This window comes from Zalophus californianus, chromosome 15, assembly GCF_009762305.2.
Source record: "Zalophus californianus isolate mZalCal1 chromosome 15, mZalCal1.pri.v2, whole genome shotgun sequence".
In the NCBI taxonomy this organism is placed as follows: Eukaryota; Metazoa; Chordata; class Mammalia; order Carnivora; family Otariidae; genus Zalophus; species Zalophus californianus.
The window spans coordinates 59,376,176-59,389,262 of NC_045609.1; the positions used below are offsets into that span (position 1 = coordinate 59,376,176).

The 13,087-nt window shown below is 45.7% G+C and overlaps 1 protein-coding gene across 7 annotated transcripts in view; it reads right to left on the reverse strand.

Moving 5' to 3' along the window:
* The window catches only part of LOC113920281 (dynamin binding protein), a 100,799-nt gene that overhangs the window by 44,639 nt on the left and 43,073 nt on the right, over nt 1-13,087 (reverse strand). The gene's annotated exons all lie outside the window — the stretch shown is intronic.

Below are 13,087 nucleotides of genomic sequence, written 5' to 3' on the forward strand. Positions count from 1 at the left end.
CCCTCCTCTTTTCCTCCTTTGAGAGTTTGCTTTTATGGGAGTCAGGTTACCAACTGGTGTACACTCAAATCACAAGTGGTTTCAACTCCCACCTGCGGACGCACGGGGACATCCTACTGAAGGAAGAAAGAGAACTTCCTTTTTACTCTGATCTGGTGTATGGGTAATTTTAAAACTGTCCCCTAGAAGAATGTAGTTATGCACGCTTTCACACTTGCCTTGATATTTCCCATGCCAGAGAAGCATGAAGACCATTTCCTAAATCTCTTTTCCATCCAATCATCCAGCATATTCAGGAACTGGGGAATAAGGTTAGAAATCAGAAAGGTGCAGATAAAAATACCTATTTGGATCAACAAACATTAGATGGGTGCCTATTACAGGTGAGGTATTGCAGAAGAGAGAAAAAATGGACAAGTTAGCCCCTGCCTCTTGCAATGCAGGAGCAGCACTCTAAAAGAAAATCAAATGTGACAAGTTCTGTAATAAACACAAATGGCAATGACGACAGAGCAGGGTCCCCGGTGGGGCAGTGGTGATTTCATGGAAGGGGCAGCATTTGAGCAGTGCCTTCGAGCATGAGCAGGATTTCCACAGACTGTCTACAAATGGAGAATTAGGAAATGGGGAACAGTTTGAAGGACAGAGTAAGTAGAAAAAGTAACAGGAGGTAAGGCCGGAGGGGTAGATTGGGGCAGATCCCAAGGGACCTGAATGCCGTTTACTTCATTCGATGGGGAGTACCATGCTCAGAGACAGGCTTTAGTAAGATGACTCTTCTCGCTATCTGGTCATCTATCTGACATCCAGGAATGATTCCTTGAACCTCTGTCTAATCCCTATTTGTGAAACAATATAACCGTGAGGAGACCGGGGTTATATGCTTTGTCAATAATGAGATGTTTACTCTCGGACAAACCACTTACTCTCTCTGGGACTCAATGTACCCATCTGTAAAATGAGACAGCTGGCCCCCATGACTCCCAATTCCTTCAGTTTTAAAAATCCATGGTTCTGTTTTCCTCACTACTTCTTTTTCCTTTCTCAAATACCTAACATGCTAGTATGCACCTTCTGGATTCTCTACTAGTAGTTACCAAATCAACCTCTGGATTGCCAAATCTGATTTTCACGGGAAGATCTCTGTCTGCTCTGTTCCCTCACACCTAAACCAACAGCGGAGGCGGCAGCAGCCCTGGCAGCTTCTGGGTTTTCAGTGTGAAGATGCGCTGTAATCAGGGTGAGGGCTAGGGAGCTGAGGGGTTTGTTTTTTGGGGTCTTTTTGATCTTCAGTATTATCCTTACTTTACTGCAGATAAAGAAAGAGTCTCAGAGTTTGAATAACCTGGTCACATAGGCTGGTACAAGGTGGAGTTACAACCTGAACTCAGATCCATTTGATTTTGTGGCCCTAGACTAATAGAGGGTATCTCAAAAATGTAGGAAAACCTTAATTTCCTTCAAACCAAGCATACAAGCAAGTAAACGCTCTCACGGTCTAAGTCAGAGGTGGGCCACTTCTGAGGCAAGCATGCGCACACTGCCGCCCCCCCTCCCCGCCACCGCCATTCCCTCTGTGTCTCCAGTCTCAGCCATGGCCCCTCCACCCCCCACCCCTCCACACCCTGCTGCGGGGCTGTCCCTTGCCGCTCAACCACGGCGTGCGCCCAGACTGGTACATAAAGTAAGCCGGGCACACTTTTAAATACTGAAAGCAAAGAGGAAGCTTTCCCTAGCTGTTATGGAAAACAAAGTTCCCTTTAGCAACTTTGTATCTTTGATAAAGCTAGCAGGATAAGAAACACACCTAGTACACCCACCAAGAGATAAAAGAGGCTAAATTACAGGTACAAAGGATACTAGTTATAAAATGACCCACCAGAAGAGGTTATGTGAAGCCAAAAGAAATGATCTTTGAATAAGAGGAGAGTGAGTAGCGGGTTATAGTACGAGGCTCCCCACTCCTACCCCAAAACCATCCCATCATTCTTTTCTAAGTCCTACTGCCTTCATAGTTTGCATAAAGATGTAAGCTGCCTCAGCTTCACTTCACTTCTGGCTGGGACTCAGAACTAATCCGAAGCTGTGAATGGGGTGCTATTTTCATATGACAAATCTGTGCGCAAAGACATGGGGCCTGAGGGAAAGGCGAGGAGGACAACTTTTCTACTTTTCTCAATCCTGGTATCACTGGCAAAATTCAACCCTTCAGATGGCATCCCTCTCTGTGGCTCTCCCTTTCACGGGACACAGCCGTCACCACCCACTGGCTCTTCTTGAGGCCCTGACGCAGCACTGTGCCCCAGTGTTTGCTGTTTGTCACCAGAGGGTGGGCGACCGGCTGCGGTGACCATCCATGCGTGCCGTAAATGGAGATACTGCTGTACGCAATGCTGGAAGGGAAGCCAGGCAGCAGGATTTGGAAGAAGACAGAAAGGGAAGAGGGGCAGGAAAGGCAAAGGAAGATGCGGGAGGAGGACGGGAAAGAACCAGCAAGAACATGTGCTTCCCGACTCTTCTTAATGTCTCCGTTTACTGCGCAGACCAAACCTCCCCCATTCAGGCGCCCGACGCTCCCACACGAAGACCGTCCCAGTACATTCTCCGATTCCTACGGTTCTTGCCGTCGTCCAGAGCACTGAGCAAATCTCTCTCTCATCTCACCCATGTTACTTTATTATAGTTGTTTCTCTCCATTTCTTACACTGAATGCTCCTTGCAGGCAGGAACCATGTCTAATTTCTAGGCACGTGCTAGATGCCAGGCAGAGGGCAGGATAGCTTGGGGGTTAAGAGCGCAGCACTGCAAGGCCTGGGTGCGAGTCTGGACTTTGCCACTCACCAGTGGACAATCTTGGGGAAGTTACTGAAGCTCTCTGAGTCTGTGTTGTCATGTTTTCATCTTAAGCACAGAAGATGTGACATTTCTGCAGAACATGACTAATTCTAAAAAGTATCATTATTTTTTTAAAGATTTTATTTATTTATTTGAGAGAGAGAATGAGAGAGAGAGAGAGAGCATGAGAGGGGGGAGGGTCAGAGGGAGAAGCAGACTCCCCGCTGAGCAGGGAGCCCGATGCGGGACTCGATCCCGGGACTCCAGGATCATGACCTGAGCCGAAGGCAGTCGCTCAACCGACTGAGCCACCCAGGCGCCACTACCTGGAATTTGAGACATTTTTGTTCTGCCCCCCCCCCCTGCACATCTCGTGCAAGAACAGTTTATGAGTATATTCCAAAACTTACAAGTACAGAAGGCGGTGGAAGATCCTGGAACTTGCTATGGCTTTGGGGACGTAGAACTGAGCCGACATTCCCTTAGAATTCCTTTTCAGACACTCTGACATCATCAAGGTATCTGACAATCCCCCAGGACTTCAGGTACTCATCTTCAGTGGTCATTTTTTCTTAATGCCACCTTTATTTCTTAAGTAAACCCTACCCCTCAACGTGGGGCTCAAGCTCACTGACCCCAAGACCAAGAGCTGCATGCTCTGCGGACCGAGCCAGCCAGGCGCCCCTACAGGATCACCTCTCTGAGGACGTGCCTCGGCGCTCATCCTCACGCTTCACCTTGAGGGTAACTGCTGCTGCCGCCCCCGCTCAGCGCAGTGACCCAGGGGCTCAGTGGCCTAGCTCTTCCTTCATTCATCACACCAAATTTGCTCCAGGACCCCCTCCTGCTGGCCCGCCTCTGAGTCTGCAGTCCCTCAGACCCGCACCCACTTGCAGAGCAGTCCTCTCCTGAACACACTTCAGAGAGAAGTCTCCTCTCTCTAATACCGTCTGCTCTCCAGCTTTGGGAAAATGACTCCATCTCTGGCCTTCCCAGGATACTCTTTTTTTTTTTTTAATGTTTTATTTATTTATTCATGAGAGTCAGAGGGGGCGGGGGGCAGAGGCAGAGGGAGAAGCAGGCTCCCCGCCTAGCAGGGAGCCCGATGTGGGACTCGATCCTGGGACTCCAGGATCATGACCTGAGCCGAAGGCAGACGCTTAACCATCTGAGCCACCCAGGCACCCGAGGATACTCTTTCTTGTTGGAATTTATTTTTCCAGTCACGTACAGCGGCCTGAAGTAGAGGGGAGGGAAGCACGTGGACCTGGGCTGCCATTCTCCTGCTTTTATTTCTCATTAGCATCCTGCAGGCCCTGCACCCACAGATCAGCCTGTGGAGTGTTTTCTTTCCTGACGACACGTGGGCTCGCAGCTATCTGGCACACCTGCCCAAAGTGACACGGCCGTGCTGTCCTTGGGCCCTAGTCTGCTGTTGCCTTGCTTTCTGCCTTTTTCCTCTAGAAATTATTGCTGTTTCTTCATCCTTCCCCTATCAAATCTACCATCCCACTGTGTTTGAACCCGCACATTCTGCCTTCCCTCCTGTTAAAATGGAGAAACTGTCTCTGCTCCTCTAACAGGCCAGTCTCTCCGTTGGTTCACTGGATCCCACTCCCGCCTGACCCCTCAGGGACTGTGTTCCAACAATTCAGCCCTCTCTCTTCCGCTTCTTCAGGGCACCTGCTCTAATGGATCAGTCCCAGGCACTCAACTATCTGCTTCTTGTCCTTTGCCAGTCCATCTTCCTGGTCCTCCCCGCTCTCAGACACTGGCGTGCCCCGGGGCTTCTCCCAGATCTGCAATTACCCAGCACACAGCAGGAGCGCGGGGAACACGGGTATGACTGGAAATGTGGTTTCTGCTCTTATTCAGTGCAGCCGCCTCTCAGCCTAAGGAAGAACTATAAAGGAGACCGCTCCGGCTAAAGCTACTCATAGGGCATCCATGGTGCTACAGCTTCTGGCTCTGTGCACAGAGCATCTGCAACTGAGGGAGCAGACAGACCCCTAAGACCTAAAGGTAAGTTCCCAAGCAGAGGAAGAGAGGAGGCCCTGATGAAAAGAGACAACTGGGAGAAGGGAAGGCAGGAGCAGGAGTGTGGGAGTGCTGTAAAAGGCAATAAAGGCTGGAATATAGGAAAATAAGAGGTGTTTGGGGGAAATCTGATATGCTCCGAAGGGTACGAATGCTCTCAGTGCGACAGGGCTGTGAGATGCATTTAAGATGCCTCAGAGTTTAAACCTGGTGATGAACTTAAAGGGTTAGCAGTTAGGTTAGGGTTCAAGTAGAGAAGCTGGAACCGTGGGCAGCTGGGGGATGTTGCTAGCACGAATGGGTAAGCAATTTGGAAACTTGTGGGACTTCATGACAGGCTAGCAGTCAGAAGTATATCTGCGAGGAAGGGTTAAATATTTTTTCAAAGGACATCAACATACACATATATGCTCTTATAATTTTCAACAGATGAGACTATTAAACAATGTGATGCCCAGCATACATTATTTTGGAAGTTGGCAAGGGTCATTCGGGATCCCTCCTCTGTGAGCACCTGTATTGCTGAGTTTTTCAAGTGCTGCTTCCTACCACCAGCTCTCTCGGAGATCGAGCAGTCCCTCAAGTTGAAACGCAGGGACACCACGGTGGGGCGCTGCGACAAGCACTGAGCCCACAGGATGAGACTGGCCTGAATTCGAACCACAGTGCCACCACTGACTAACTGTGACGCTCTGGGACAACCTCGGCTTTCCCGTCTGTCACACGTGGACAATGTGGAAGATTAGAAAAAATGCTCAAAGACCCAGCACGTTGTTTGACAAGTAGTAAGTGCTCAGTTAATTATAATTATGGTCACCGTCTAACTCTTCCAGTTCCTTCAACTCCTGGGAAGGTTCAGCCGCCTCTCTTTTTCTCTATCTATACTTTCTTTTAAAAAAAATTTTTTTTAAGTAATCTCATTAAATGTCATGGCTTTCAATAATGTCCGTGTGCTGCCAAAATGTATTTGTCACTAACAAATGTCTCCAGCCCTCACCTCTCCCCTGAACTCCAGGGCTGTTATCAAACTGCCTAAGCAACGCCTGCACCCGGACATCTTACGGGCACAACAACATGACTAAAACTGAGCTCCTGACTTCTGCCCCATCCCACCTCCCCCAGCAGCCAGCGTCTCCTGCTGTCTTCACCATGAATTGAGAAATGACTGGCAACTCCAGTCCTTCCAGTTGTCCAACCACAGGGTCATCCTTGACTCTTCTCCTTCTCTCACATCTCACACCCAACCCACCAGCAAGTCCTACAGGCTCGGACTCAAAATGTCCCCAGAACCGTGTGCTCCCATGATCCTCAGTCTACCGTCCTGGTCCAGGCCGCCCAGAGGGACTCTGTAACGTTGTAAGTCAGATCTTACCACTCCCCTGCTCAAAACCTTCCCGTGGCTTCTCCTCTCACTTTCAACAATGAACCATAAAACCCACACCTTTGCTCTAGCTGAACTGGCCTCCTTGCCGTTCCTCAAACACTGGATGCACTCTTGTCCGGGCTGCCCCGTCCGCCAGAGACAGTGCTCCTTACCCCAAAAATGGCTTAGCTGGCTTCCTACAATCATTTGGATCTTCACTCAAATGTCACTTTTCAGGGAGGTCTTCCCTGATGCCATAGCTTCTTCTGCCTTCTAATACATATTTATATTTCTACTCATTTACTGCTTGTCTCTCTCCATGAGGGCAGAGATCACTGCTTGGAATACAGCAGGAGCTCAATGTTTGCTGCATCAGTGACTGCCCTAGAGTCTTCCCGGGTCTTGCTATGTCTGGGAAAGTGAAGGGTAGGAGGTGGTGCACTCAGGCAGCCGCGTGGTGGCAGGAACGCTCACGGCTGAAGGTCCCATGCTAGCGGGAGGCTGGTCCTTTCCCCGGGGCCTGGAAAGCCTCAGTGAAATCTGAAACCGATACTTAAAATCCCTGGATCTATTCCATTTTCTCCACCCCTCTGCCCAGAGCTGAGGGTGAGGAAATGTTCCTAAAGCCACACTACAAAGTTAAGAATAGTGATTCACGTTAATTATAACTATGTTAACCATTTCAAGCTACATTTCTTGACACACATTGAAACACCTATCGTAAAAGGAAAACTAGTTTCAATCCTGAACTAACATAGATTATTAATGCCTTCTGACTCTGGTTGTTGTTTTATTTTATTTTATTTTGGTTGCTGTTTTATACCAAAATAAAATCCATTACAAGTAACTGAGCTAATTTTTACTGAGCCAACACCCTGAACCAGATGTCACAAGTCAAGGATACTTGCTTTCTTCTTATGTACTGACGAACCAGAAAGACAGATTATGATTCCTTTCACATAAACATTTATACCTTGAAAGACCACAAGATGTTTTGGCTATTTAACTCCATTATCTTTTTACTAGTTTGAGAATGAATTTTTAATACCTGAGGCATTCCAAGGAATCTTCAGAATAACAAATTGCTTTTGTATGTAGAAAAACTAGACTTTCAAATTTTTAAAATGTCTAGACTATTATATACACTTCAGTATAAACGTGTTATTGTTCCATATCAGTAACTTTCCAACTTGTTAACTGAATGGCTCTCTTTAGTGGGCCTTAGATCTCACTCAATATCTTGCTGAAAATGGTCCGTTCCTAAAAAACATGTTCTGATTTGATTTGCAACAGTCTTTTAAAATTACCCTGAGAGTTTCTCTGGTTAACATTCTTCTTGACGTTACCTTAAAGGGAAGAGAAGCTTAGGAACAAGGTTCCTGATGTGGAAGAGGCTGGCTCTACACTTTGCCGTCTACTGCACTGATTCAGAACAGTGGGGTTCTTGCCCATAATGAAGTAACTACAGCCATGAGTCAGGGGCAGCAAGGCAAACAGTGTGGTTAAATACAGAGGTCAATATCGCTATGATCACTAGAGTTTCAGAGATACACGAATATGAATGATACTGTGACCATGTCCTTTTTATTAATCAAAGGATAGTCAGTGCCTGCCTCCTAGTATGTGCTCAAGAAATATTTGCTGAGTAAAGAAATGAATGTACTTGTCACTCTGAGGCACGTGAACCTCTCCTAGAGATAGAACAAAACTATTACATGCTGAAATAAGATTCTCTCAGGCCTACAGGATATAGTCCTAATTAGGGGGGTCTAAAAGTGACATGTACTGGTATATATAGATAATGGAGTATTACTCACCATCAAAAAGAATGAAATCTTACCATTTGCAATGACATGGATGGAGCTAGGGGGTATTATGCTAAGCAAAATAAGTCAGTCAGAGAAAGACCAATACCATATGATTTCACTTATACGTGGAATCTAAGAAACAAAACAGATGAACATAGGGGAAGGGGAAAAAAAGAGAGGGAAGCAAACCCTAAGAGACTCTTAACTACAGAAAACAAACTAAGGGTTGATGGAGGGAGGTGGGGGGGGATGGGCTGAATGGGTGATGGGGATTAAGGAGGGCACTTGTGATGAGCACTGGGTGGTGTATGAAGTGATAAATCATTAAATTCTGCACTTGAAACCAATTTTACCATGTATGTTAACTAACTTGAATTTAAATAAAAACTAGAAATAAATCATAAAATAAAAAATTAATAAATAACTAAACACATAAAAGTATGTACTGGGAAATCTGAAAGTCTGTGGATTAACCCTACATGTTTCCAGGGCTCTGGAAGTCAACCGATTTATCAAATTTGAAGGTACTGTGTGTGTCTTAGATATAGACCTTAACTTATTAACCAGCAGCTCATTTTGACTAGAAGCTCTTTAAGGGCAGAGAGCACATCTGTGTTTATTACCCTCCCCTTAGCACAGCGCCTGGCACACAGCAAAAACTCAACAAACATTTGCTGGGTGAATGAGTGACTGAACTGAATGTCATCCTGAAGCCTGCAAAATGGTATTTCATTTCCCAATACTCTATAATCAGAGACACCTCCCACTACCCTCCTACTATTCTACCCTGACTCTATGTGCTAATTCCAAATTTAAAACTCCAAATTCTCTGGTTGGCTTATCTAAAACCATTGGGGCTTTGTGGGGTGCCTGGTTGCCTCAGTCGGTTAAGCGTCTGCCTTCAGTTCAGGTCATGATCCCAGGATCCTGCGATCAGGGGAGCCACGCCCCCCCTTCACATTGGGTTCCCTGCTCAGTGGGGAGCCTGCTTCTCCTTCTCCCTCTGCCCCTCCCCCCTGCTGGCGCACGTGTTCTCTAATAAATAAATAAAATCTTTAAAAAATAATAAAACTATTGGGGCTTTTATTTCTTTTTTTAAAAGATTTTATTTATTTATTTGACAGAGAGTGGGAACACAAGCAGGGGGAGTGGGAGAGGGAGAAGCAGGCTTCCCGCCCAGCAGGGAGCCTGATGCAGGGCTCAGTCCCAGGACCCTGGGATCATGACCTGAGCCGAAGGCAGACACTTAACAACTGAGCCACCCAGGCGCCCCGGGGCTTTTCATTTCTAATAATTGAAGTTTGGGTTATTTGGGCGATCCTCTCACAGAAAAAAAGTTTAGAAAGTAGGAGGAAATAGAAAAAAAATCTTAAAGCTATCAATATACTGACAAGATCGTAGTGCACTGGTCAAAACCAAAGGAAATCTGAAATCCAGACAGGTAAATAACCACAGAAATGGCACCACCCCGGGGCATCTGCCCAGAAAACAGAACTTTTGTTTCAATGGCCCTCTCAGGAGAAGTGGTCACAAACTCAAAGCCCAGGGCCTGTCCGAGGTGAGAAGTCTAAAAAGAGACCTCTTTCTAGAATAAGCTAAGATTCCAAAGGACTACTGAGAGTGCATCAGAATTAGACCCTCTTGCAAAATTACAGTTGGGGTTCCAATATCCAGGTCGTCCATGGAATTTTAAGCCTTGAAATTAGTTTTAGGTAATTGAACTGAGACTGCGTAGTGCTCCCCTGTGGGAATTCCTTCTCAGCGTTTCTTGGGAAATGCATATGTCCTTCTGGATGCGAAGAAAAATCAGTCAAGAAAGTGGAACACAAGAGGAAATACTGTAATTCTCCTGTGAGAATAAAGCCTAGAAATAAATGTGGACGCATTTTGGGTTCAAAGGAATCCACCGATGTCAAGTTGAAAGCAAGAGCAGAAAATACTGACACAGAGTAAAAGATTAAGGTTGACCAGGATGAGAGTAACAGGAGAGAAGTGACCAGGATCTAATCAGTTAGTTTTGCTTGTAGCTGCTGCTATGCTACGTGTGTTTATAAGTGTTTGCATTCGTGGCCCTGCGTGCTGCCGACAGTGAGTCATGCCTGCAAATCAAATAAATGTTAATAAGCTTATTTGTACAGCACATTTTTTTTTACAAATCTTATAAAGTGTTCAAGAAATACCAAGTTTTAGGGGTGCCTCGGTGGCTCAGTTGATTAAGTGTCTGCCTTTGGCTCAGGTCATGATCCCAGGGTCCTGGGATCCAGCCCCGCATCGGGCTCCCTGCTCGGTGGGAAGCGAGCTTCTCCCTCTCCCACTCCCCCTGCTTGTGTTCCCTCTCTCTCGAATAAATAAATAAAATCTTAAAAAAAAAAAATCAAGTTTTAGAAGCAAAGTAAGTCCTTAAACTGACAATCCTGATAAATGATTCTGTGTAGTGTTAAATCTTGCTCAGAGCGGTGAATAACGTTCCATTATTTGAATACTTGAAACCAAAAATGTTTGCCCAGTGTTCTCCAGGGTTTAATATTTGCCAAAGGTTCATAGTTAAATATATATATTTATATATTAAATTTATGTATATTTATATATTTAATTTATATATAAATTAAAATACTTAATAGATTATAGAGATGTGACTATTAATATTGAATCATTATGCTATACACCTGAAACTAATATAATGTATATCAGTTATACCTCAATAAAAAAATTTTTAAGATAAGAATATTGTCAAAATGGTCTAAATTTTGATTTAGCAAAAGCAATATTGATTTCAACAGCAAAGTAAAAATCAGAGCCAAGTACACAAAATATTTTCATTGTCAAAAAAGAAAATGAGCTTACACGAAGCAACATGCACCCTAAAAGCCCCATCTAAAAATGCTTTTAGATACATTCTTAATTCAACCAGCATCAATCCAAGATGAAAACTCTCTCCTTTGCCTAGAATACTAACAAAACAAAGATCAATCCTATCAGGGCAACTAAAGCTTTGTGTATTTAAAATCTTGTTTTAAGAATAACTTTTCAACGCTAATTGTGGTATTATTTTACAATTTTGAACTTATTTTTATTTAACTTTTATGTTAATGCTTCCTTCTGATGTTCTCAAATGTTTACTGTCATATTTACTTTCTGATTTTGATAAATATTCTATACTTATGTAAGACCTTAAGGTAAGGGGAAGTTGAGGGAAGGGTACATGAGAACTTCAATTTTTTTGCAACTTTTCTATAGATCTTAAATTATTTTACATTAAAAAATGTTTTAAAGATGTTATTTATTTGAGAGAGAGAGCACGAGCAGGAGGGGCAGAGGGAGAGGTAGAGAGAATCTCAAGCAGACTCCATGCAGAGCGAGGAGCCTAACGTGGGGCTCAAACTCACGACCCTAAGATCAAGAGTCTCATGCCCTGAGCCAGCCAGACACCCCTAAAAGTATCATTATTGAGAAATTCCCACTACCTGGAATTTGAGACATTTTTGTTCTGCCCCCCTGCATATCTCGTGCAAGAACAGTTTATGAGTATATTCCAAAACTTACAAGTACAGAAGGCGGTGGAAGATCCTGGAACTTGCTATGGCTTTGGGGACGTAGAACTGAGCCGACATTCCCTTAGAATTCCTTTTCAGACACTCTGACATCATCAAGGTATCTGACAATCCCCCAGGACTTCAGGTACTCATCTTCAGTGGTCATTTTTTCTTAATGCCACCTTTATTTCTTAAGTAAACCCTACCCCTCAACGTGGGGCTCAAGCTCACTGACCCCAAGACCAAGAGCTGCATGCTCTGCGGACCGAGCCAGCCAGGCCGCCCCTACAGGATCACCTCTCTGAGGACGTGCCTCGGCGCTCATCCTCACGCTTCACCTTGAGGGTAACTGCTGCTGCCGCCCCCGCTCAGCACAGTGACCCAGGGGCTCAGTGGCCTAGCTCTTCCTTCATTCATCACACCAAATTTGCTCCAGGAGCCCCTCCTGCTGGCCCGCCTCTGAGTCTGCAGTCCCTCAGACCTGCACCCACTTGCAGAGCAGTCCTCTCCTGAACACACTTCAGAGAGAAGTCTCCTCTCTCTAATACCGTCTGCTCTCCAGCTTTGGGAAAATGACTCCATCTCTGGCCTTCCCAGGATACTCTTTTTTTTTTTTTTTTTAATGTTTTATTTATTTATTCATGAGAGTGAGAGAGAGAGAGAGAGAGAGGGGCAGAGGTAGAGGGAGAAGCAGGCTCCCCACCTAGCAGGGAGCCCGATGCGGGACTCGATCCTGGGACTCCAGGATCATGACCTGAGCCGAAGGCAGACGCTTAACCATCTGAGCCACCCAGGCGCCTGAGGATACTCTTTCTTGTTGGAATTTATTTTTCCAGTCACGTACAGCGGCCTGAAGTAGAGGGGAGGGAAGCACATGGACCTGGGCTGCCATTCTCCTGCTTTTATTTCTCATTAGCATCCTGCAGGCCCTGCACCCACAGATCAGCCTGTGGAGTGTTTTCTTTCCTGACGACACGTGGGCTCGCAGCTATCTGGCACACCTGCCCACAGTGACACGGCCGTGCTGTCCTTGGGCCCTAGTCTGCTGTTGCCTTGCTTTCTGCCTTTTTCCTCTAGAAATTATTTCTCATGGGAGTTTGGTGAAGATAAACGAAGTCCCTGAAGCTGGTCACCCCTCAAGTAAGGGACAGAATTAGAATTTCTGAATCTGCAAGGTGGGAAGCAGTCAACTGTAGTAGTTAAAAACCAGAGCTCCCAGCTCCCTCAGTAAGCTACTCCATCTCTACAAATCTTACCTGCCTCATCTATCAAGCAGCCGTGTGAATTATCCCAGTGTGTGTAGGGTGGCTGGGAAGATTATATGTGCAAGCAAATGGTACCAAGTCCTTATTACCAACAAGTTAATGATTGTTAGCTCTTCTGGTACTATTGCAACCTAGTCCTTTGGGTGCCTGGGTGGCTCAGTTGGTTAAGCAACTGCCCTCGGCTCAGGTCATGATCCCAGGGCCTTGGGATAGAGCCCCGCATCGGGCTCCCTGCTCCGCGGGGAG